The 27,561-nt window shown below is 41.7% G+C and overlaps 1 protein-coding gene across 3 annotated transcripts in view; it reads left to right on the forward strand.

Moving 5' to 3' along the window:
* The first annotated feature begins 1,403 nt into the window (after nucleotides 1-1,403).
* GRAP2 (GRB2-related adaptor protein 2) overlaps nucleotides 1,404-27,561 on the forward strand; it is a 67,860-nt gene continuing 41,702 nt past the window's right edge. Inside the window, exon 1 of one of the 3 annotated variants that reach the window (XM_010833741.1) lies at nucleotides 1,404-1,704. The gene's annotated coding sequence lies outside the window, so the exon portion shown is untranslated. The remainder of the gene's footprint in view (nucleotides 1,705-27,561) is intronic. The other 2 variants (XM_010833739.1, XM_010833740.1) reach the window with 2 other exon arrangements.

Here is a 27,561-nt window from a genome sequence, read left to right on the forward strand (position 1 = left end):
GAGTGCTGAGGACACCATGGTGCTTCCTGTACAGCGCTAGTCAACAGTCTGCTTTCTCCCCAATTCAAAACCACTGGCTTGGGACAAGAGTTGTGGCCAGAGAATTCCAGTGTTTGAGAACCAAGGATGAGGTCATCAGGCATAACGATGATCCCACCAAGAAGACCCTTAGACCTTGGAGACTGAAGAACCCTGAGGCCCACGTGGAGATGTGATTGTTTTAAAATTGGGCACACGTTGTTACCTTGAAACTTCTGTCTTTATAACATGTGGAAGTAGTGGGGACCCTATTCAGATGCAACTTGGATTCAAGAATCTTTGACAGACTTGCATGAATAAAGAGAAAGCCCTCTATTACAGATTTAAGAGGAACAAATTACATCCTTTAAGTCATCTGACCAATCGTTTGCTGAGCTCCTACTATGATCAAATACTCAGATTCTTCTTTTCTATTTCAATAAAATTGTTGAGTGATCATAACCAACATTTCCACCCCCTCCCCCCAAAAAACAAATCTTGAGCAAGGTTTAGGTATAAAGGGGCAAAGAGAAAAGGATACCATTCCACAATGTGAAATAAGTTTAAATTCGAGATCCCCAAGTTGTCTTATCTGATTAATGCTGGAACATCTTGTCAGCCAACATTTCCATCTTTATTTTGGGTCTGGTCCCCCGACTCTGAACAGTGCCTCTTAGCAAGTCGCAATGTCTCTAATTTTGTGCAAAAGATGCAATGTTGGCAATCCATTTTCTAGCAAAAGCAGAGACAGAGGAAGAGGCCTTAGCAAGTTACACTTGGTCTGGGAGGAAGGAGCTTAAAGAGGCGCGTGAGCTACAAATCTGAAGGTAAGAACTAAGGAAGTTGAAGGTGATAAAAATGTTAGGCCAATGAAAAAAGTCTTCAAATCCCAGAAATATTTTAGTCCAGCCTATTAAGGAGAAAATTAAATTCCCCAAATCTAAGTAACCAGCCCCAGCTCGCACTTGGTTATGGCAGAGCTGGGGTTGGAACTCATCTTGGTTTTGAGTTTTTCTTCTTTCTTTTGTTAGGGGTAGTATTAGGGGCTAAGGGTAATATTATGGGCTGAATACACTAAAAAAGCTTTTTTTTCCCCTGAGATTTGAATGATGTGAGTGATCCAGGATTCTGTTAAATAAGTTCCCCTAAGAAGTCCTAATGTTCTTCCAGATGCTCATACCTACTTGGAGAAAGTGCATTTTCCTTAAGACCAGCAGTAACTTGCCAATGGACCATCTCTAGGATTAAAAATTTTCTTATGTGAACATAATCGTTCGGGGCAAACTTGTTAAAACTGAAACCAAGCATAAAGAAGCAAAAGTGTTTCAGTGAACCTCCTGCATTTTAGTTCAACTCCGGCAGCAAGAAAACAAAACCACATAATCTAAGGCTCACGCCCAACTCTCTGAAGCCCCATATCTGCTAGTTCCTGTGTGGTTTGCATACAGACTGCTGGGCTGACTGGGGGTAGTTTGGAGGAGGGAGTAAGAAGTTGGGGAGGAGGAGGCACTCAATGGAACTGCGAGCCTGTGCCCTGGTTTAGTGCGCTATGTGGACGACAGCCCAAGGTGGATCCGGACTCTGAAATGCAGTCATTTTGACGTCGGAATTCAGCTTCCTTCTTGCAAGAGAGGATTCTGACCATTCGGTGCAAAGCCATAGACTCAACCTCTTCTCTTCTGAAAGGTATGTCTTTATGCAACATCAGTCTACACGCTCTAGAGGTCTCAGATTTTTACTATTTGCAGAATGTTCTCTTGGAGTCAATCTAATTAAAATGAATCCCCTGGGCTCTGTAAATATTGGTTTTAATTTTCAGCTCATCAGCTAAGGTCTCTAAATCTTTTTCTGTAACAGTGTTTGTAGTGGTAGGATTCAACTTCCAGTGAATGAACTAGAAGACTTGCTCCTTTCAGCCAACGTTATCCAAGAAGACTCCACTAATTGGCTTCTGAGCCATCTCAGGGAAAGACTCTGGACCTGGGAGTACAAGGGTGGAATTCCCCTTCACCAGTGTCAGCATTTGTTCCGAACTGGCGTGGGTGTGGGAGGTGGAGGGCAGAGTAGCAATGAATGAACACAAGTACTGCATGGTCAGGATTTGTTCCTGGGGCTTGCATTTTTATTTCTGTTAGTGTTTATGTTGCCTATATGTTGCCTTTATAAAGAACCCCAGATTGAGTTCCTTTACAAAAAGAAAACTTTACTTTGAAATGAGATTTGAGAGAGTGTTGTCTATATTTATCCCTTTATTAACAGTTAACACTGTGTCCCTAAGACCATCTTCAGTTCAGGCATAAAATCTGAACACAACTCTTTGACACCCTACTCTTTGAACCTGAGGATTGAATATACCCACCAAAGATTAATCCAATTTAAAAATATCATGCTTACATATCTGGAATTAGATCTTGTTAATAAAGTATATGTAACTTCATCTGTACATTACTGAAAGTATACAACCCCAGATGAATTAAGAGAAGGGAAAAATGTTTAGGATCTAAAACTCCAATAGAAAAGATTACATTTGCTCATGTTCTGTCATCTGAGGGTGGGAAACCTGAAGTTGAAAAATGTTTCATTACCTACAACTGCATTTATCATAGATTTATTAGTTTTTCAGTGGGTCCTCTTTTCTTTTCTCTTCTTTTTTTCTTATTTTAGTTTCAGAAAGGACTGAGTATAAGTGTATTCTGCTTTAACAACCCAGTATTGTTTATAAAACTTCGCTTTTATAAAATAATTTTAAAATGATCCTCTTTACAAAAGGATTCATTATTAAATAAGGAGCACCAATAAAATTGAGAACCATCTAACTGTATTTAAATTTCAAATTTTAAAAAATTTGATTTGTACCCTTTTGGAGAACTGGGAGTGGTTTTTTGGGTAAAGGGAGACAGTCCTATATCATTGAATAAAACTATATTTTTAGATTGAACTTAGAATGTCTCCCATATAGTAAACTGTAATCTGATTCTCCCATTATAATAGATTTTATTTTTTTTTAATGACTTTACTGAAGCATAGGGGAAGGAGGTGATCGATTTGTTCAAAATGAAGAACTATCTCTATTGCTAATATAATATCCTTTTGAATATCTTTCATATCTTAGGCCCTAATGAAAATCTTCTATCTTTTTTAAAAATTTCAATTGTTCTACATCTATTTCTTAGGGATATTGTAAGAATAAATGAGTTAACATAGATATGAAATGGCTTAGGAAAAAGGTGCTGTGAAAACACAAGGTGATATCAGTATTAATGATTTCTTTGAATCTTGATCATTTTCTTCCCACCTTTTATACAAAATATATCTGACTTACTGCCTGAAGCCGTCTCTTTTATGTCTTTGCCTTCTGGAGGGGCTGAAAATGAGCCTACTTCCCACATGTTTATTGATTCTCAGAGAATAACACCTGTAGATTTTGGTGATTTGCAGGGCTCGTGCCTGAAACAGAGCTTGCTTCTTTTCCTCACTCAGGAAAAGTCTACAACCACTCCAGTATTCTTGCCTGGAGAATCCCATGGACAGAGGAGCCTGGCAGGCCACGGTCCATGGGATCGCAGAGAGTCGGACACGACTGAAGTGACTGAGCACGCACGCATTTAAACATGTGTTATTGTGGGTGATTCCATTGGGATTTCTTAAACAAGTTATAGTTGATACTTGATTAGTCTGAGGAACAGAGGCTTCATTTTTGTGCAGTCATGAAACTCAAAACTTGGTGAAGAATCTTTATGGCCTAAGTTATTTGAATCAAAGGACGAGACTGACTGGCCCTCCTATTTGTCCACCTCAAGTACGTAACTCAGCATGTCTTGATCTACAAAGGAACAACACAGCCTCCTGTGCGTGCATCTTTTTTTGACCTCTTTACAGTTTCTTTGGAAAATGTAGCCTCATTTAACAAATGAATGTTTATTAACACATTGTACATTTACTATGTGTCAGGCCTTGTTCTAGGCACTGAGTTCTCTTCAACAATGTTAATATTACATTAGGTTTCAATGAACCAATGAACCAATGGGATATTCAGTAAGTAATTTTTAGAAGACAGATTAAAAAAATAAATCCATTCACAGCAAACATTTTGTAATTAAAAGAAATTATTACTAAGTACGTGAAGATTAAAGTCTTAAACTGCCCTCCAAAGAAGATATAAGACCTACGTCTTATGAACAAAGTGAAGAGAATGTCTAAACATAAAGAAAAGTTGAAATATTTGTACAGTGAATAATTCCATACTCACCTCCTAGATTCAACAGCTGCTAACTTTTTGACATATTTGTTCCACCTATATGTATCTCTTTCTAACTACTTGTAAGTTACAGACAAAATGATACTTCACCCCTAGATAATTCGGTACACATCAAAGAATAAGAACATTCTCCTACATAACTGCAATGCCATCATTATACCTAAGAAGATGAACAGTGATTCATTAATATCTAGTATCTAGACCATATCTAACCTTAACCATTTGTCCCCCAAATGTCTTCCATACCTTAAAAAAAACTAAGATCTAATTTTTTTTAAAGAAAAAAATATTTTTTTACATGAAGGCTTCATGTCTGTTATTCAACGTTAGTGTTTTTGAAAAGGTTAGGTGTTGTCTTGTTGAATGTTCTAATTTGTTTTTGCCTAGCGGTGTCATTTAATTTGTTCCTCTATCCTCAATATTTCCCATAAACTCCAAATTAGAAATAAAGCATTGATTACATTTCAATTGAACGCATTTTACAAGGTGCTCCATATTGTATCTCAACAGGAGACACTTAGTTCCAGATTGTCCCTCTATTTGTGACACTCAGTTTGATCGGGGCTCAAGGTAGTGATCTCAGTTCAGGGATCCTTTTGCAATTAACAAGTAGTCTGGCAAGATAATGCTTAGGCTTTGTGATGATATCCTGTTTCCCAACAAACCTCACTTAATGGCTTTAGGTGATAATCCTTTCCTAAATCAACTATTTGTTTGGGGGTCATATACATTTTCCGTATACTTTGAAGAAGGATTAGACATACACATTCATTGTTATCAGCAGCCACAGCAGATATTTGAGTGTTTTGTTAAGTTCAGGTAATAACAACCATGATGATGATGATAGTAATAAGTAACACTTACTGAGAGCTTGCTGTAGGTCTAGGTTTGAGAGCCAATCCTTCAGTTACTAACTAGGCCAATTGGGACAAGATACTTAGTCTTTCTATGTCTTAGGTTCTTTAGCTATAAAATGAGAGTGATAATGGTAGCTATCTTATCATACTGTTTTGAAGATTAAGTAATTTATACACATAAAGTTTCTGAAACAGTATCTGTTATTGCTATTTGCCAAGAGCACTGTACCAGTGTTAACTCATTTTGCTTCTCCTAAGGGCGCAATGAAGCAAGGGCTAATATTACCCTTCTTTTGTAAGTGAGGAAACTGGGGTGCAGAGAGTTTAGGTCACTTGCACAAGGTCACTTAACTAGTATATGGTAGAGCCTTGATTTGAACCCAGGTGGTCTGATTCCAGAGCATTCTCTCCAAAGGCTTCTGACACATGGAATGAGAAGGAACAGAAATGGAACTGAACGAAAAGCAGCTACAGCCTGCCCCCACCCTGGCATCCTATCACCGCCCAAGTTTTAAGTTCTTTTGAGTTATTCAAAACCTGAGACTCTTGCTACCAAAATATATTTTAGGTTTTGTTCATCTGATAATAGCACTCTAGTAAGCATAGATGAGTATACTTATTGCAATTCTATAGTTTCAGGCTCTGTATAAGAAAGTCTAAGAGAAAGAGATAATGTTAAGACTGGAAAATGTAGAACTATTCAGTATAAAGGAAGAGGAAGGGGAAAAACTGAAAGGAATAATACAAGAAGGGAGTTATGAGACCTCAGAGTCTTGGGGCAGAAGATGACATTTTGATACAGTCAAGGGGAGAAAATGCCTCTCGTTTTTTACATTACTGTACTGTGTAAAATTTTACCACTAAAACACAAGAGTATAGCCATTGTCAGATTTATAAAAGACCACATTGGATTTCTTTATGGGATGATGGATGAGTCTTGATAGTAGGTAACTTCTCTGGTTGGTTATCTCGGTCACTCAGACATTCCATAAGTCAGTCTGTGTCTTTGGAAATACATAACTGCACGCAGAAAAGGCCTCACAAACCAGGCATTGGTCCCTACCCCTTCATTAGCATTAAAAAAGGATTCCAGTGCTGTCTTATTCACTCCTTCTATTGCGGCTACAGAAAGCTCTCAAGTATGATTTTCTAAAGAGAACTAAAAATAAATGAGAAAAAAAATCCAACATTAATGTTTTTACACATTTCCAACACAAGCATTGCTAAATTGGTCCTGCCTTTTTATGTTTTTAATGAAAAGCAGGCTAATTGATCAACTGGTCAAGAATAATACTTTTTCATTTGTTTTTCTCCACACCTCTCAGCCTTCCAGAACCACAGGCTTAATGTGGCAGCCTACAAATGGTTTACGATTTGTGTCTATTGTCTGGTGCTTTATGGGAAAATACTGGAAACACACTGCTGGAAACTCTGTAGGAACTCAGTAAATAATAAGTAGATAGTTCTCTTGCTAAATATGATTTTAAAGAAAAATCTTAAAATACCTAGGACATTCTACTAAGGAAGTACACTAGTAGGAAAAAAAAAAAACCTGGTTGATTTATCATTTGAATTTTCATCTTCATTTTATAAGTTATAGACTTTTAGTAGTTTAGGGAGCAAAGCGTGAGGTCAGATTAATTCCCCTCTCCCGAACAGATTTGTATTCTAAAAATGTGGATTATTGAATTGTAAAGCTAGCAAGGAGATCCCAACTACACATTAAATCTAAGAAAATTGTCATATTTTAATACAATATATCAACCTTTTACATTGATCATAAACATGTTGATATCCACAGCACAGAGGTTCTTACTGGTGGTGGTGAGGCTAAAGGAACAGGGGAGTTTCAGAGACACATTTAGGAAGCTGATGAAAGCTATAGAAGCACCAGGGGTGGAAAAAAATATGCCTAGCATCATTCACACACACCTTTACACAGAATATTCAGTGGCTCATGGACACTCCCTGCCTCCCCCTCCACCACCGCCAACAGTGTCCATCCATATATCTTCAGAAGGAAAAACATGCTTTATATGGAATTCTTTTTTTTTTAACCTTACCTTTTTTTTTTTTTTTTTACCTGAGCCTTATAAAGTTTTAAAAAGCATTTTCACACATTATCTCGTTTGATCTGCCTATGATCTGTGAGGCAGGCAGACCACATATTTTGCCTCTCATGTTGCAGAGTGGGAAGGGCAAAGCTCGCAAGTTTAAGTGAGTTGCTCAAGGTAATTTTGCTAACGTCTACCAAGACATAGTACCAAGGCTGTGAAATTGTAGCCAGGGTTCCTTCTCCCACACTGGTCTGGGCACAGCATCAAGAAACTCTTGACGCGGGTTCTGGAAATCTGAATTCTGGCTTTATTGGAAATTACCTGCGTGACCTTGAACGTGACACTATAACCTCTCTGGGCCTCAGTTTCCTTCTCTGTTGAGTGAGAGGTTAGACCACATGTTCTCTGAAGCCCCTTCCGTTCTCTGTTGCAAACTATCTCATCCTCCTGCAGTCTGAGAGCAGAGAAAAATGACCTTTTCAGTGACAGATGGCAAGAACTTTCACCCTTCCCTGTAGGTCATAAGAGCTGGCATCCGGTTCAGATGGGTTCCTTTCTAATGTCCAAATCCTGTTAGAAACTAGCAGCATGGATCCTGCTTTTGTGGGCTACTTGTGTGTCGTGCCGCTGGTTGCCTCCTTTTCCTGCAGGGCTGGCAGTCTCGCAACAATTTTGCTCCAACCCTGTGCTCTGCATCAGACAGACGTACCATGGTATTTTATGATCCCTCTTGGGTAGTTCAGGATATGATATGGAAATAAAGAATGCTGATGGACTTATTTGGGGCTGATAGAACTTATCCTTCTAAAAAGGTTATTTCTCTTGAAGGACGCACATCTTCCACCTGATTTTTCATCACTAACAGTTATTTCCTTTAACGTCTCTGAAATGTGCTTGGAAATTGGAGTTGAGAGAGAGCTAGCAGCACTGAACACAGATGCCCTGAGATGAGAAAGGATGTGACCAAACCCTTTCTTTTGGGAGATGGTTGAAGAATCTTTAAGTCAGTATAATTAGGACAAATTTGTGTGTTAGCCTTTGTTTCAGATTTCTAAAAAGTGTCCACAGTGCATGGATATACAAAACCCATGACACAGCCCCAGTTTTATTTTGGACTTCTCCAGGAAGATAAAACAAGCAGAAAATTCTCATGCTTTGGATGTCAGTAAACCAGGCTTTTGTAATATCAGTTGTCAAACGGTGGTAACTCAGAATCAAAGTTCTTCTACGCATCACAGGAACCACCCTGCTCTTGGTCTTCTGAAGCATCTGAGCCAAGAGCTATTAGCACAGACAGACTGGCTACCCCAGCAGCCGGAAAGGTGTCAGTCTCTATTTGTGATTAACAGCCAATGATAAAAAATCGGGGGCCCTGTCCTTTTGCTCACTGCATTTTCTACCTGAACGTCAGGCTGGAAAGTGGAATTGTATTAGCTTCTTGCCGAGAAGTGTATAATTTGCTCTGTCCCATGTCAGGTCATTGGACTGTGGGAGGTAATACTGTCCAGTGACACGAGTGGCAGAGCATGAACTTGGCTTCTGTGTTCTGCATTCTATTCTCAGCTTCGTGGGTGACTCAGAGTGCCCCATCCATGCCTCTGTTCTTTAAGCCACTACACAGGAGACTTGAGAAGAGCTGTGCATCGTTACCCTCAAAGATGTTTTTATCTTTGGTATAATATAAATGTGCAACCTCTCTTTTTTAAAAATGCTACCAGGGTGCTTTCTCATTTAAACTCATTTGTGGAATTTCTCTGTCTGAGATCAATGTTGTTAAATAGACAACTCATTCATTTTATAAACCAGAAGCTATGTGATGTTGTGACTTGACACCGGTATACATGTACTTGTGTGCCCGGTTGTGTCTGACTCTTTGCTACCCTCGGTACCCTGCAAATATCCAAGTAAACAAAGAAGGAGACGTGTGAAATCGAAGAATCTCCCAGCTGGAGAGTAATTCCTAAGACCTGACACAAGGAAGATGGGGCTCTTAAATAGTGGCATCGACACAGAACTTTTTTTTTTTTTTTTGGCTGCACCTGGATTTTTTGTCTCCACTGTGGAGTATGGGATCTCTAGTTGTGATATGTGGGATCTAGTTCTGTGACCAGGGATTGAACCCAGGCCCCCTGCACTGGGAGCATGGAGTCTTAGCCACTGGACCATCAGGGAAGTCCCCTGGACACACAACTTTTATTTTGAAATGCAAGATGTAGGGAAAAGTAAGATTTACTATACTGGCCAACTTTGTCAGCTCATATTATTTCATAAAGCAAAGGGTCAATTACGTGTTGTTATCATCAAGAGAACATACTGTAATGCTTTGTCATGTAGGCACTATAAAAAAAATATCACCTTGTCTGGTTACTTTAATTCATCTTTTGGCTGCCGTCAACAGATATGCCCTCAGTCCCTAATTCAAGGACCCAGATGTACTGAGAACATTTAGGGTAATCCAAACAAAAAGAAAATGGGGCCCTTTCCTCTAAAGAGCTAACAAGCTATTAGGGGATCTAGGACGAGTGAAAGCAAATGCTTCCACAGTGCCACCTCCTGAGGAAGAGGACTCAGGTGGGGCTTTGGAGGGAGGGCTTCCTGAAGGAGGTGGTTCTGCAGGCAGAGGAAGATGGCTTGGCAAAGGGACATAAGCTCTTCGCACTTCAAGGACATTGTAGGAGGAACAGAGTCTTCTTTGATGAAGACCTGTTTACCGTGCAAAAGACAAAGAGTCAAGAAGGCTCTTGGGATCCAGAAAGAAATTAAACTTCTGCTGCTGGAAACTCTACCTCAGACTCTTCTCAGATAACCTGTTCTTTTTTACTTCTCGTCATGTCCCCTTAACATCTTCTTTTTCAAGCATAAATATCCTTTGTTCTTTCAGCTATTCCTCTTGTGATGTGGTTTTACATGCTCTCATCATTTTAAGTGTTTACCTCTGATGGACTATGATGTGAGGCATCTCTTAAATCATGGTGCTCAGAATGGGACAGGGCTCTCCAGGAGTGGTCTGACCAGTGCAGAATACCATGGAATAGTAACCTCCCTTGATCTATACCCTATACTTCTATTAATATGGCCCAAGATTTGCATTAGTCTTTTTGGCACTCAGTTAGTATGCTGACTCATTCTGAAACTGTGGTCAACTCATACCCATGAGTTCCCATGCTCTACTATGAAGCCAGTTCGTCCTTATTCTGTACTTACATTATTGGTTGTTTTTTTTTTTTAAAGAAAAGAAAGAAAACCCTAGGCACAGAATTTTAAATGTAGAGATATTTAACTCTATTACACTTGATCCAAATGATAACAACCCATCAATATATTGATATTTCAGAGCTAGAGTGTTAGTTCTCCTTCCCCAAGGTGAATACTTATCTGCTGGCATAAGGGCAGAGCTAGTCTCAACACTGGCCTGAAGAGATCTCATAAGGGTCAGGACTTTATTATCTACATGTTTAGACAAACTAGTGAGCCTAAATCTTTCTAACTGTAAACTAGGAACAAATATGAACGGGCCTTTCCTTACTGAGGATCTGCAGCAGTGAGTCAGATGTCTGCAAAGCTCCAAGTCAGAGTTATTCAGAGGCAGTAATATACAAGAAGAGGAAATTTTTATATCAGGCTTTCGGCAGCTTTCAGGAGATTTGATTACCCTGATCGCTATACATTACAGTAAATAGCACTCATTTTTTGCAACTGGTTTATAGCCATAACTGAGTTATCTGATTCAAGGTTGCATTAACTTCATGTGGTGTCAGTATAATTTCAGCACGGAATAATTTGTCATTTGAGGCAGGTTCACGAATCTGTTTCTTTGCAAGGCCCCATTTAAAATGATCCTCCTTTCTCCATCCCCTTCCCTAGGCCTCCGCACCCCTAGCCTCTTCCTCCCTAAAACAAGGACTATGAAAACCTTGAAGTTCAGATTTGCATCAGGGTTTTGGAAACCTTTCCAAGTTCTGCGAAACTAATATAGCAGCTCACCAGTTTTTGCAGGTAGCTTGTATAATATTTATAATTTCAAGCGAATAGAAATGTCACATTTCAAAACGCATCTCTGAGAGCTGTTTTATTCTTTACGAAAAGCGCAAGAAACAGTCACATTTTTCTAGACTGTTCTTCTAATACAAATTGTAATCTTGCTCTCATGACCTTGTAACTATTACGATTCAAATAGCCCCTCCCCTACCTCTCACGAGTGATTTTGTTCTAGGGCCTTGCTGCTCAATGGAAGGTCTGGGAACCCGTGGTATTGATACCACCTGGGAACCTGTTAGGACTGAGTATCAGATCCTGCCTGAAACTTGCTAAATCAAGATATGAACGTTTTAAAAAGTCCTTTTGTGATTCTCCTGCACAATAAGATCTCAGGAACACTGACCTAGAGTGAAGGGATTTCATCTCACTTTACCCCTTATGTTGTTAAACAAACCTTAACAAAATTCTATTTGGTGTTTATTACTAGTTTTGTGTTGTTAGTAGTCGCTTAGTCATATCTGATTCTTTTGTGACCCCGTGGACTTTAGCCCACCAGATTCCTCTGTCCATGGGATTTCCCAGGTAAGAATACTAGAGTAGGTTGCCATTTGCTCCTCCAGGGGATCTTCCTGACCCAGGGATTGAACCCCAGTCTCCTGCATTGGCAGGCAGGTTCTTTACCACTGAACCACCTGGGAAACTCTTTTTAACTAGCTTAGAGCAGAGTTCGGAGAAGGCAACGGCAACCCACTCCAGTACTTATGCCTGAAAAATCCCATGCATGGAGGAGCCTGGTAGGGTGCAGACCATGGAGTCTCGGACACGACTGAGTGACTTCACTTTCACTTTTCACTTTCATGCATTGGAGAAGGAAGTGGCAACCCACTCCAGTGTTCTTGCCTGGAGAATCCCAGGGACGGGGGAGCCTGGTGGGCTGCCGTCTATGGGGTCGCACAGAGTTGGACACGACTGAAGTGACTTAGCAACGGCAACAGCAGCAGAGCAGAGCTGTTAAATGTTTACCAGATTTAAACATTCCGACTTTTCCTCAAAGTATCTATAACTGACTTTAAAATGCTCTTGCCTTTCTGGGTTCTTGTAAAGCAAGAATTCTCAAAAGGGGGTAATTTTCATTCTTCTTTTGTTTTTGCCATGCCATGTGGCATACGGGATCTCAGTTCCCCAACCAGGGATTGAACTCATTTTTCCCTGCAGTGGAAGCACAGAGTTTGAACCACCTGACCGCCAGGGAAGTCCTTATGAAGGGCAATTTTGAAACACCCTTCCCATCAGAGACATTTGGCAATGCCTGGAGACATTTTTGTTTGTCACAATTTGGGGGTGGAGGAGAGGGGCTGCCTCTGGCATCTGGTGACTAGAAGCCAGCAATACTAGTTTTGGACCCTATAATGCACAGAATACCCCCCACCATAAAGACGGAACCAACCGTACATGTCAATAGCAACGAGATTGGGAAGGCCCATAGCAGAGGTATGTGGTTTGTAGAGAGGGACTCATGTGTGCAACGGTTCACAGCAGGATGCAGGAAAATGAAGCCATGTGGCGTGTCATCACCTGATAGGAGAAGAGCAAGGGGACTGGTAGTGGCCTGAGTTATGACGCTGGGAGCCTGGGGGTGGGGGGGCCGGCGAGCAGAGAATCCAGGCACAGATGAGAGGAGAGATCTCAGAGAGCTTGTTGCCAATGCTCTGTGCACAGACTGCCTAGATAGCAGGGTTGCGGTTCAGAGACTGGACATCAAGTCTGAGCTGGGGGTGGGGGGTGGTATTGCTGAAACAAAGCTTCAGTCCCAGACTGGATACGTTATGTGATCCCAAAATCACATTAGACCTGGAAAGCAAGAAAGGATTTCCGGTGTTATCATAGGAAGACTTGGGTGGATTTCTGGTAAATCCAGTAAGAGACAGACTTAGGTGCAAGGCAGAACCCCACTTGTTAGAACTGGACACCTCAGAGCCAGCCTAGCAGCAGGGGATGACCTGATGACAGTTAGCTGAGCTCTTAGCTAGAGTGAGCTTTTTAAATCCCTTCCAACCATGAAGAGCCTTAGGGCTGAGAGTACAGTGTGGCTGACTTGCAGGAAGAGGTCAAGGGCTTCCAGCTATGGAGTAAGGTGGACAAGAAGCAAGTCGGCTCCTGGCATTGGCTGCTGAAAATTCATAGGATAAGAACTGGCTAGAACTTGAGAGATCCTCTGAGTCATTTCCCTACTGCACAGCACCTAACTCATTTCAGAAAGGTGGCCTACTCTTCAACTGTAACATTTTCAAAGAAAGATTGCTTTAAAAAAATTTTTTATTTGGCTGTGATGGGTCTTAGTTGTGGCACTCAGGATCTTTGTGGCATCATGCGAGATCTTTCGTTTTGGCCACGGACTCTCTAGTTGTGGCACATGAGCTCAATACTTACAGCAGGTGGGCTTAGTTGCTCTGCGGCACGTGGGATCTTAGGTCCCTGACCAGGGACTGAACCCATGTCCCTGCATTGCAAGCTGGATTCTTAACTACTGGACCACCAGGGAAGTCCCCCTAAGAAACATTTATTAAGGACCTGTGTTGATGCCTTATAAACCATCTAAGTCAAAACTGCTTCTGCATTCCTAATCTTGTACCTCCTTACCAGACGTAAGTTGACTTTCTTTCATCCTACCCTTCATATGCTGTGCTTTCTAACATTCGGCAATGGTAAACAAGACCAACTTACCTTCGCAGCTGCCAAAACCAGCCTTCCCTTCTCCAAGCTCTTTAGCTCAATTTCCCTCAATTTCATTAGCGTGTCACCCTGAGAGTCTCTACCCAACCTCTTAATCCCTTTGTTATTCTCTGGACCCTCTCCAAGTGCTGCCTGTTTGTGATAGACACCACCAAAATGTATTTATTAAATATACACTGTATGTGTGGACTGCCCTTTTGACAGTGGAGGCAAAGGAGACAGAATAGAAAAGGATATACATGGTTTTGTTGGTTTTTATCTGTCTCTTTTCTCTCCAAGGAGGTGTCCGTCTTTGCCGAGTTCATAGTCCAGCCTTGGAACAACAGTCCTTAGGCCAAGTTCCATTGTAAAACTTTAGTTGTCCTGCAAATGCTTTCTCTGTGACCTTCACCTAAGGACAATAGAGTGCACTATCATATAAAATAGGTCTGATGTGACTTTAACTGTAAATAAAGCTGGGATAAATGCATTTGTTCAGTTCCAGGGAAGGCATTATACTGCCACGTGGATTTTCTTTCAAATAAGCTGCAAAACAAAGTTCCTTTCCACATAAAGGGATTTATTCAACTGAATGCACTTGCCTTGTTGCAACTGGATTAATTTCATTTTACATCATGTCTCTAAGTAGAAAAGTAAACTGATTTGCAGCAAGCTAAATGGATATGTTGATACATCCTACGTCAGTAAGATTTATTCCAGCTAGATTACAATCACAGTCCATTGGTTGCTTTAGCTTCTATTAAGTAGTTGCAAAAGTGCACCATTTCAGTGTGTGCACTGAAAAACAGTTTATCAAAGTCACGATATATGGGAATGCTATAGAATGAGAGAACATGCAGATGTGTAAAGTGAGAAAAATGTTATAAAAAATTTGTCACTCTATATCCATGTTCAATATTTTTATCCATGTTTTTATATATTATTAAATATCCATGTTCTAAAAGCCACCATCTTAGATTTTTGAATTGTGTTTCTCATGGCACCATTCGATATACACGCAAGCCAACGCTTGGTGAACAAGGGTGAACGAGTATTGGCCATGGGCTGGCTGGCTGCTCACCGCAGCGCCAGGGACCACCGCCCACCCAGTACCGGACCCCACCCCTCACTCCATCCTGTACTTCCTGTTGCACTCTTGCCTCTTCTGTGTCTCTCTCCATTTCCGCAACTGCTATCTTACCATCCTCCTGGGATTCTCAATCTCTGTCTGTTTTAGGACCCTCCTTTCATCTCTCCCAAATTGCTGACTTTATCTTGGCTTGTGCTTCTAGCACAATAAAGCTCCCAGTGGAAATCTGTCTGATTTCTATAGCTAGTAGCTTCTATAACCAGTAGTTATTTTCAAAAGGAAATAGCTTCTGGAGATGAGTCTGTGGTGTCACAGGGCTGTTATATGGATCAAATGTAATAATGTGTATTAAAAAAGCCACTTGTAAACTGTAACATGCTCTCTGAAAGTAAATTATTACTGGATTATATGACTTTAGGGTTTCAAAAGCAGCTGGATGATATATAAAAGTTCAGTAAGACTTGGTAACCCAGTTGGAAAAGAAAATTAGAGAATTTGGGGCATTGAACCCTTCCATCAGTAAGCTAGAAGTCTTTAACATTTTTTACAGTCAAAGCACACCCATCCCATTGAGAACACACACTCTGGTCCAAGGACTGTGTCTGTTCACCATTCTGGAACTAGGCCTTCACTCTTACCTGAGTATCCCCACCCCCCATAGTCACCTTTCGAAATGCCAGCCAACCTTCAAAGGTGAGACCCAAACCCGGTCTCTCTCCCCAGTTCTTCCCCAGACAGAATTCATCTCTTTGTCCCCAGCACTCCAGTTCAGTTCAGTTGCTCAGTCATGTCTGACTCTTTGCAACCCCATGAATCACAGCACACCAGGCCTCCCTGTCCATCACCAACTCCCGGAGTTCACTCAGTTTCACGTCCATCGAGTCAGTGATGCCATCCGGCCATCTCATCCTCTGTCGTCCCCTTCTCCTCCTGCCCCCAATCCCTCCCAGCATCAGAGCCTTTTTCAATGAGTCAGCTCTTCACATGAGGTGGCCAAAGTACTGGAGTTTCAGCTTTAGCATCATTCCTTGCAAAGAAATCCCAGGGCTGATCTCCTTCAGAATGGACTGGTTGGATCTCCTTGCAGTCCAAGGGACTCTCAAGAGTCTTCTCCAACACCACAGTTCAAAGCATCAATTCTTCGGTGCTCAGCTTTCTTCACAGTCCAACTCTCACATCCATACACTTATGTCAGCCTTAAATTATGTATGTGGGTGTCCATCTCCCTGTGACTTGCTGAAGAACACAGCCATCCTAGCGTTTGTCAGGCCCACCCCTCCCCAACAGCTCAAAGTAAAGTGGCTAGAGGATAAAGCAGAGAATTCCACGGGCCAAAAATGTCCTACAAAAAAGCTTTATCCCTGGAGGCTGGTCCCAGATACAAAAATGTCCTCACTTGAGCAACTAACTGTAGGACCCTCTGCAATGAAACAAAGTCTATTAAATAGACATAAAAAAAACCCTGTGAGTGGAGGGTACATGGAGGTTTCTTACTCTTTTTCATACTTTTCATTTGCATAGTTCATGTTTTTAAATGAATATAAAAGACCCCATCCTATTTAAAAGTTACTGAATTGAATAACTTATTTTCATTCTAACTTGATTTTCAGCCACAATGTTTTCCTGTAGTTTAAATGAGAAAAGCCATCCTTCGCATCCCAGCTTAGCTATATTTTATCTACTGAATACGGTACCCATTCAGATCAATAGCCCATGGACTGTATTCTACACAATTCCACCTTGCATTGCACCCGTAATTGAAAGGAACTCGGTGTGCAAAGTGTGGGGCTCTTGGAGAATGAAAAGTACTACCCTTTAGCACATTTTAAAAAATCCTTGGGCTGTTCTATTATTTTAACACTTTACCTTTGGCAGAGCAGAAAGTCTTTTTTAGGAATCATCTCTAAAATGATTACCCATGTTACTATTGCCAAGTACACATTAGGTGCTCAATAAATATTTTTAAAATAAGTGAAAATACTGTGCCCTTCAAAACAAAAGATAACTCCAGTCATTTCAAACAGACAGCAATGGATATGGTTTCCAGCTGTTGCTCTTTTGTGTTCATTAGAAATCAGAGAAAAATGGAAATTTGGGGGAAAGATCAAACCTTTTATGAAACTGCATTGATGAGCGCAGATTGTAATTTTGTTTATAGTGATTTAATGTACAGTTGCTTGAGGGATTTATTGTTATCACGGATTAAAGCTGTGTTGTTACTATAATAGAAGATTGGCCCAGAGCCCTCATCTGATGCCAGCTCTTCAGCATTGCCTCTGTTCTTTCATCAGCAGCCCAGTGCACTGCCCTCCCCCCAGCTTTATGAGCTACAGCCCTGGCACAGACCCCTCACTTAAAACTCCAGCCAATTTCCCTAACTACACACTTTCTCCCTTCACCTGCCAGATGCTTCTTGTTCTGAGACTGCACCTTGAAGTCGGAGGCTTTCAATGAGTTAAAAAGGGAAATATAGAATTACCTAGCTTATCAGTATTTTAAGTATTCTTGTAGACTTAAATGAGAGTTCTTGTACAAAACCACTTGAACTATTTCTTAAGATATGCTAATTTTTTTTCTCTCTTTGATTGAACTGTTGACCTTCTGGGTATGTGACTGGTTATTACCTCAAGTATGTTTGGAACTTTCTTGCCCTAACCATTCTACAAGGTAATTAGCGTGAAGACATTATTGTAGGAGCATGTCACCTTGGGCTGGGATCTCACTAATAGAGCAGAACTGTGCCTACTCTGTGCTCCAAAAAATCTCTAAGAAAAATCCACAGCATTGAGGGAAAGGTTAAAATTGCTGATTTCGTGGGCTGTCTCTTACCCATATATTTAATTTGTAGAAGGATCCAAACATAGGGAGGATTGTGGTTCTTCTGTTTGAAAAATGAAAGCAACTCTGTTTTCTCAGAACTCCGCTTATGCAACGTGGCTGCTCTCACAGCACTGGGTCAACCAAAACCAAAATAAGACATTTCAGAGCTCTTGCTTCCCCACCACCTCCCTCCAACAAAGAAATACATAGCATTTGAGGATATAATCCCATGCAATGACAGATGTTACAGAGAATGACTGTCCTCTGGGAGGTAATTAACATATATGAGGAAACTGAGGCCCAGGGAGGTGCAATAACTCACAGGTAATCCACATTCCTTCTTGAGCTCTCCTGTCTCTTCCACTGTAGAAGGAGCTCTTTGCTTTCTGAATTGAAAACCATTTCATGTTGCCTGCTCAGTTATTTCAGTAAATGCTCCTAAGTTTGGGACCCATCCCAACTGTTATAAAACCTTATATGAGTAATAATGAGGCTCTTCAATCCTAGGATCCCCAAGGTGATCATTTCTAGTTCATCGCAGGGCACTTTGGACGCCCAAGTCAGACCCTAAGTGATGGGACAAGCCTGCCTGATTCTACCATCTGCTTCATTTATAAGTCTATAATGTGTCAATATGCAGTGATGTGTCACATAAACAATAATTTCTCATTATTATAATAACATTTTTCTTTACTAGCAACAATATTTCTGACCTGAATCTATTCTTGTCGTGGCTGTGTGTGCAAGCCAAGCCTTGTTTGCCTCTGCAACGTATTAATAATGTATTAATTATCTTCCCAGTGCTGCCCCAACAAGGAACAGAGAGGATTTATCTAAATCATGAAACATGAAATGAAGCTAACACTGCGTTAATTATATTTTAGGGTAGTCTCAGCGTTAGGTAGGGTAGCAAAATTTTGGCCTAATTTTTGACAGAAGATGGAAAGCACTACTCAATTAACAAGGCATTTGTTTAGTACCTACTGTGCACAAATTTTAAGAGACTAAGAGGGAGGGAATTGGCCAATTTAGTTTTATAGTCTTAGTTAAAAGCAATAAAGGGTAAGGTAATATAAGAATTTTGGTTTAGTGTCAATTAGCTTAAGTATTAATATATTAGACTGCACCATTCAAAACTGACAATGTCTGACAGTTTTTTTTTTTACCAAAAGAAGTGGCAGTTTCATATGATTCAGCCTAACATTAAGGGACTCTTGTCATACTGTATCAGCTTCTAAAACATTATAGTGCTCATTCTATTTTTTAAATGAAATGATTCAAGTTGAAGCTGTCATTATTAGAAAATCAGTAGAAAGTAAATATAGGTCAGGGATTTGACTCCCATTTCTCATATTCATTTATTTTTTAGACTCAAAAGTAACATATATTTTGTAGTTTTAAAGTGATTTGGGGAGGATTGTTTCTTTGTTTTTACTGCCTTAGGGAATTCTGTTGATTGGGTTGAGTCATGGACGCTGCTACTTGTTCTTCAAGTGATATTCCTCAGCTCAGTTCTTCAGGCCATTTCCTTTATGATCTTCATGCAAAACTACCTATCTCCCTGCTTCTCTGCAGACATGTTTGATTGCAGAACTCTCTGCTTATATATGTATATATATTTCTTTATGAGAGATAAAAATCTTAATATCCAATTTTGCCAATCTGTCCCTGAATAACAGATTACTGATCAGTCAGAACAGGTTACTGCATATGTATTTCACTAACAAATATTTACCAAAAATCTATTTTGTGCAAGCAGTGGAGTGACTCTCTGTCAAATATAAAGTTGTATGAACAAAGTGCATGCATTAATATACATATAAACTTCAGTTCAGTTCAGTTCAGTCGCTCAGTCATGTCCAACTCTTTGCGACCCCATGAATCACAGCACTCCAGGCCTCCCTGTCCATCACCAACTCCCGGGGTTCACCCCAAACTCATGTCCATCGAGTCAGTGATGCCATCCAACCATCTCATCCTCTGTCGTCCCCTTCTCCTCCTGCCCCCAATCCCTTCCAGCATCAGGGTATTTTCCAATGAGTCAACTCTTCGCATGAGGTGGCCAAAGTATTGGCATTTCAGCTTCAGCATTAGTCCTTCCAATGAACACCCAGGGCTGATCTCCTTTAGAATGGACTGGTTGGATCTCCTTGCAGTCCAAGGGACTCTCAAGAGTCTTCTCCAACACCACAGTTCAAAAGCATCAATTCTTTGGCGCTCAGCTTTCTTCACAGTCCAATTCTCACATCCATACATGACCACTGGAAAAACCATAGCCTTGACTAGACGGACCTTTGTTGGCAAAGTAATGTCTCTGCTTTTTAATATGCCATCTAGGTTGGTCATAACTTTCCTTCCAAGGAATAAGCGTCTTTTAATTTCATGGCTGCAGTCACCATCTGCAGTGATTTTGGTGCAAACTAAATACCAGGAACCACTCTTAGCCTTTGACTTTTTAGTCTGTTTAACCCTACCCAAGATAGGTACATGGTTATATCCTTTTTAAAGATGAGGAAACTAAGGCCAGAAGAGGTTAAGTGTGCTTCTATCACGCAAACCTTTGACCAACCATTGTTCTGGTTATTGTGGAAACCCGAGGTTAGGAAGCAAGTGCTTTTCCCAGACCATGAAATTACAGTGGGACAAATTAGCAGTGACTTCTGATGCCCTAAAATGGTAAATAGCAACACAGACCGACCTGTGCACAATGACACAAAACACTCATGCCTGTCACCCTGGGTTTCCTCCCAGCTCAGAACACCCCTCGAGGCCCCGGGGCACATGGGGACGCATGCCACACGCGCTGACCAGAGCTTTCTTGCAGAGTCACATCTTACCCCAAATCTTATCACAACGCTGCCGACTGTCGGGCTCTATCAAGAAAATGTGCACTCATCTTCCCGTTATGCCCAACGTGTGAACACTGATAACACATCTAAATTCGAAGAAAATCAACAGAAGTCATCTCAGTCAACCTGAAAAATCTAGTGACTCATTCACACCCTTTTCACAGGGCTTCTGCGGGCACTGGCTTCTCCTCAGCCAGCCTCCAGGCTCCTGCAGCCCCAGAGTAGCTCAGGGCTGGAGAGCTCGGCAGGTCAGATGAGTGCTGACTCTCTCCTGCACAGACGGCAGGGTTGCTCAACCAGCGGCCCCTGCTCTGTGCTGCCGGTAACCCCATCGCTTCTGTCCCCCAGGCCTGCTGAACAAGGTTGCCTTGGGAAAAAGTAGCAGGAGGAAGATGCTGGCTTTTCAGCCCCAAGAATAAATTCCATCACTCTGAAAGTAAAACCATGATATCTAAATTTGATTCGACTTATGTCAGGTCTGATAAATACGTGCACACATGTAGATCCTTAAACCATGTACGTCGACTCCCCAAAACAAAACCACTTTCTCATCAGGAAGACAAGGTCTGGTAGACCAGTTCACCAGAATGAAGAACAGAAAAATTTTATTTTTTTTGTTATTGGATTTATTTTTTGGATATTCTAATTTACACATACACACACACACACACACACACACACACACACACACATTGGTGTAATCCAGCCCACAGGACAGTTAATTGCCTTGGCAAGGATGGACAATTACGATTTTGTTTAAATTTAAACTGGTCCCATTAACTTAGTGAGCTTGGCTTTAGGCATCCATCCTCAGATGGATTTCAGCCTCAAGCCGGCAGTAAGCAGAGTAGGTGGGCTTCCCTGGTGGCTCAGATGGTAAGGAATCTGCTTGCAATGTGGGAGACCTGGACTCAATCCCTGGGTTGGGAAAATCCCCTGGAGGAGGGTATGGCAACCCACTCCAGTATTCTTGCCTGGAGAATCCCCATGGACAGAGGAGACTGGTGGGCTGCAATGCATGGGGTTGCAAAGAGTCAGACACGACCGAGTGACTAAGCACAGCACAGCACACTAGTGGTAAAGAACCCACCTGCCAATGCAGGAGACAAAAGAGACTTGGGTTCGATCCCTGGGTTGGGAAGATCCCCTGGAGGAGGGCATGGCAACCCATTCTGGTATTCTTGCTTGGAGAATCCCCATGGACAAAAGAGCCTACAGTTGGTCTATGGTCTGCAGTTCATGGGGCCACAAAGAGTTGGACACAAGTGAGCGACTGAGCACACACACGTCTTCCAGCTGTGCAACCCAGGGTAGTTACTTATCCACCCCATGCCTCTACTTTCTCACCTGTAAAATGGGAATAATGTAACTAAACTAACCCACTGGGTTTGTTAAAAAGGTTAGATGAAATTATAAATGGTGAAGCATTGAGAGCAATGCAAGCTCTCAAGACAAGGGAGTTTTTTGTAACAGTAACTTGAAATGGGTTCACACATCCCAATAGGAAACTCTTGAATTCTCTTTTATTTTTAAGTTTAATCTTTTTTTATTTTTTGGCCACACCACGCAGCTTGCAGGATCTTAGTTCCCCGACCAGGGTTCAAACCCAGGCCTCCGGCAGTGGAAGTGTGAATTCCGAACGACTGGACTGCCGGGAAATTCCCATAACTTTCATCTTTGTAGCACTTAATTTCTTATTTCTCCTTTTTTTATGTATGTGCAGAATGAAGGTGTTTAGTCATCCTTGGAATACAATCTTTCCTTTCATTAAAAACCATTATTAAGTGTCTTCAAGCTCCTTTTCTGCAGTAAATGATCCAGATTACTTAATTGTTCTGTTTTACATGTGTTAATCATTTATTTGAACTTCTCAACAATCTCTGAATTTAGTACATGCAGAAATATTGTCTAGAATAATTTGGCTTTGGAACCCCTTATCAGCTTCAGTCCATTAGCTCAAGTGTTTAAAATTAGTGTTAATATGCTCAAAGTGAAGTTCTTTACCATATTTGTCAGTTGCTTTTATTATGTCATATTGCAATAGTCATGGAATTCTCAAATGCATAGTTTAGGAGAAGCCAAACCAGACAAGATGATAAGCCATCCATTCATTCATCAAATATTAATATTTGTTGAGGGGCTACTATGTGCCAGGTACTGTGCTATTCTCTAAGATTACAAATAAAACACACCCTGCTTAGAGGAGCTTATAGTTTGGAAGAGAAGACACAGAAGTAAACAAAGCATGGCCAAGATCTTTCATCTGATGCTGTACTTGAAGTCAAAAGGTGCCAGGATAACCTCGGAGCAAAAGGGAGGAAGAACTCAGCACTGCCCTGGTGGCTCGGATGGTAAAAAATTTGTCTGCAACGCAGGAGACACAGGTTCGACCTCTGGGTTGGGAAGATCCCCTGAAGTAGGAAATGGCAACCCACTCCAGTATTCTTGCCTGGAAAATCCCATGGACAGAGGAGTCTGTGGGCAACAGTCCATGGGGTCACAAAGAGTCAGACAATTAGCACTTTGGTAGATCTAGCAAGGCTGCACAGAGAAGGTGACTTTTGAGCCTTTTTTTTTTTTTAGTATTCAGTTCAGTTCAGTTGCTCGTCTGTGTCCGACTCTTAGCGACCCCATGGACTGCAGTACCCCAGGCTTCCCCATCCATGCACTGTGTTTTCAGTTTTTATGAAAAAGCTGTAGCAATCCATACATAGGGATCTCAGTGAGACAGCCTAACTTCTTGAGGTTTCAGGTTTGTTTGTCATAAAATGGTACCCCCTTCATCCTAAGCTCATGGCCAGTTTTAGTTATCCATGTTATCATTGATGAATTCCATTCTTTAATCATCTTGCTCAGTTCAGTTCAGGCACTCAGTCATGTCCGACTCTCTGCAACCCCATGGACTGCAGCACCCCAGGCTTCCCTGACTATCACCAACTCCCTGAGTTTGCTCAAACTCATGTCCGTCAATTCATGTCCGTCAAGTCAGTGATGCCATCCAACCATCTCATCCTCTGTCATCCCCATACTCCAATTAAAAAATAAATTAAAAATAAATAAAGACCCAGTAGAGAGGGGTGCCAGTTTTGGGGAATAGGAGGAGAAGAGAGAGGCGCTCGGAAGGACGTAGAGGTTTCCAGGGTGGACCACTATGCGGGCCACAGGGCCATACTGTGCCCAAACGGAGCAAACGCAAGTGGCACAAATCCTTCTAGAAATGCTCCTCGAAGACTTGTTAAAGGTCAGCAGGGAATGACAATGTCATATGCAAAAAGTAATATGCGTATATTCCCTATTAGTTATTCTTTTCAAAAGACCCCTTAATATATGTTACTTACATGAGCTAAGATAATACTGATGTGGGAGTCTTAATGTTTAATTTTCCGGAAATTGATTTTCTAGGTACAATAAGATATTAGCATTGTTTCAGTTATCTGTGCCTGATAACTACTTAGATATCTACTTATTCATTTACTTGGTTATTATCAGTCTCTCCACCCCCCTCCTCACTAGAGGACAAGCTCCAAAGATCAAAGACTTTGCCTCTTCTGTCCACATCCGCCTCCCCAGCACCTAAAACAGTGTTTGGCTAATGGTAGGTGCTCGGTAAATATTTATTTGTTGAGTAAATGAATGCATTTCCATGTGGGCAAAAAAGAAATCATCATATCCTTTACTAATGAGGAAAGAAAAGAAAAAAACCCTGGACTTACAGCAATTTTTCATGAACAGATCCAATTTTGCAAAAATGGAACTGACGTTTAAAAGATATTTTTCTTCCTGAAGCTCTGCTTCTGGGAAAATCACAGCTGCCAGCTTAGATGGTGGTTTTAACTGCCCAGTTTCAAATTCTGCACAGTTAAAAAACTGCCCAGCTACAAATTGGCAGAGCTCAGCTTCCTTAAATGCTGTTGGATCAGTAAGGAAACGGTGATTTTCCTTATTGATTTCATGCCAGTTCCTTTTTTGTGAAAATTCCCATGTGCTGTTCAATGGAACATGTACAAGAAAACCTGAACAGTGGGGGCCAGAAATTAAATAGGTCCCTCATGTTCCTCTCTGATCAGGTGATGTCAAAACCTTTCTACTTTCAGGATGAAGCGTTCAATTGTTTTCCCCTTTAAATTTAGCAGAGAGCTTATTGCCCCTGGTGGACTACACATATGCTCCTTCTGATCTGTGAAATAACTCATTCCTGGATGAACTTTAAGCTCCCAAATAGCGCATGTGAAATACTGTTTATGAAACGTGGGAGATATGTTTCACGTTCTCATTACTCCAGCACAGTTGCACCAAACCATTCTCTCCAAGGTTCCATTTTTCCCGAGAAGAAGGAAAAACAGGGACTTCCCTGGCGGTTCAGTGGCTGGGACTAGGTGCTTCCATTGCAGGGGGTCCCAGTTTCAATCCCTAGTCAGGGAACCAGATCCCACATGCTACAGCTAAGACCTGGCACAGTTTATTAAATAAATAAATATTTTAAAAAAAACTTCAACATCACTATGATAACAGTAATAGTAAGCACACTTCTGATGGATTTTATTCAATAGTCTCATAGAGGCTGCAATGTAGAAAACCCATCATCAGCAAAAAAACTTTCCATGAACTGGATACTATGCCAGGTCCACACCCTGCAAGGAGGAATGAGGCATGGTTCCTATCCCCTGGGGCTCACAAGTTAGCCAAGGGCAAGAAGACCAGAACCACAGGGCAAATTGAATAGTTACTAATGAACTACATGGTCAGTGAGCGCTCCACGGGGTTCAGGAAAGGACAGGGGTCATCAGACAGCGTTCCCAGAGGAGACGGACTTGAATTTGAGTTGGACCTTTAGTGGGGAGGCTGCACTGAGATAGAGAAGAGTGCTAGGAACACTCCTGGATGCCTTTGCTAGGAGTTCCAGCTGGCAGAGGTGCAGGTTGTAGCAGCTAAGGTAGGGGGCAAGATCAGAGGTGGTCTTGAATGCCACTCTAAGATCCGGGGGCTTGATTCTCGAAGTAAAGTGGAATCCTTGAGAACTTTTGAGCAGAAAGGATGTGAGCTAAGCAATGCTTCACAGAAATTAAATCAAACAGAGATCTGTGCTATAAATTTAACTGGGGGTCTTCAGAATTGCGATAATGAGACTGTGACCCAGGCTGAAGACAATAGGGCATCTCCATCACGCAGCACTTCTTAGTGATTCTACAAAACTGCACTCTAGCTGACTCCATACTGAAAGATGGTGAGTGATTCTGTGATCCTGAATGCTGCTCGGAAGAGGTCTCATTCCTTTCGTGCCCCACGATGTGTAAATGGACCAGAGCCAGGTTTGGTCTATCTGCAAACCTCAGAAAATCTAGGTAACTTAGAGAATAAAAGCTGGGAGGGTTCTTAGAGCCCTCAGAGTCCACCCCCTTGGTGTACCCATCCAGAGGCCAGCCCTTGGTCAGGTTCACCCAGCTCGTCAATGTCAGGCTAAGGGCATGACCAGAGCTCCTGACTACACTCCAGCAAAGCTTCTGCAGCTGGTCCAAATTCTTTTTTGAGGTGTGCGTATACACATTCTGACAGAATCCAGAAAAATCAGGGCCCTAACTGAGACAGTGGAAGCTACTTTCCTTGACTCCCCCCAGTATCCTCCCCCGAGATCCAGTCCCTGCCTGAGCCCCCTCTTCATTCCTGCCAACCCCCTGCCTCCATGATTTCCTGCAGCATCCTCTGGCTTCTGGTTCTCTACTCACATCCTGTTGTTTCTTGTGTCTTGCCACGGATTGTGCTGTCTTCTTTGTCCAGAACCCTTACCACCTTCAGGAGACACCCCCACAAACACCCAGCCTCAGCTCCTCCCATAGGTGGGCTAAGTTCTCTCTCCCTGGAGCTCTGTGCTGCCCTATACAAGACTCTATCTCTGTGTCTCTTAGGTGTCTTATAATTGCCTGTTCCTGTGCCTGCCTCCCGCCCTTCAACTGTGAGCTCCCTGAGGGCAGGGACTTCGTATGCATCACCAAACACCCAGCTTCTAGCTCAGTGCCTGGCACCCAAGAAGCATTCAAGTGTCTGATGAATGAATGAATAGCATTTGCCTTAGTGCATTCATGTAACAAATATTTATTGAGCAGTTACTTATGATCAGTACTGTGGTATTCACACTTACGTGTCAGTATATACCAACACACTCAAGCTCCAAATTATGCACTGGTAAGTTATACACGTGGCATGTTCACAGGCACACGCAGCAGAGACCGTGTACGTATCTACAAACACCAGAGCTGGCAAATGCAGTAAAGTGCGTGCCAGATGTCTCTGAAATTTGCAAAGAACCAAGAACCAAAAATGACAGTTAGCTCCATAAGCCCTCTAAAAGAAAAGAGAAAAAGTGTAAAAGAACAAAAGAGCAGAAGGAAGTGGCTATGGGGTTTTTTTTCTGTGCACTTGAGCCGGGGGTGGGGAAGATTTATAAAAGCATTCTATGCTGGGCAGGTTCATAAAAGCCTGAGTTCCTCAAGGGCTGGTTTTAGGAGCTGTTAGGAAAATTCACTACCATGCATGAGTCGGGGGATTGCTTTTTATTCCACTGGAAACTGTTAATGAGGACGCCATTAGCGGCCCCTTCTCAATTTGCCTGATAGAGACAGCGGGTTCACCTGAGCAATTCTGGAACCTGATCACTGCCAATTAGGGGAGCATTGTCTGGCTGACATAATCAAGTGAGTATAAATATATTTATCATGATTGGAGTGGGAAAGGGAGAGCAGAAAGATTGAGGCAGAAGCTGCCGCCCCTTGCCTGGCCCCAACCTGGATCTAACTCAGCGTGTCTGTCACCCAGCGCTCAGTAGAAGCCATCACCGGAATGCACAGTTGAGAATTCAGGACTAAAATTGTTTTCCCTAGAAGGGGCCCTGTCTCTCCTTATTTTTCCTCCTCACTTCTTCCCTTAA

Source organism: Bison bison, unplaced genomic scaffold (assembly GCF_000754665.1).
Source record: "Bison bison bison isolate TAMUID 2011002044 unplaced genomic scaffold, Bison_UMD1.0 scf7180017863885, whole genome shotgun sequence".
NCBI classification, from domain to species: Eukaryota; Metazoa; Chordata; class Mammalia; order Artiodactyla; family Bovidae; genus Bison; species Bison bison.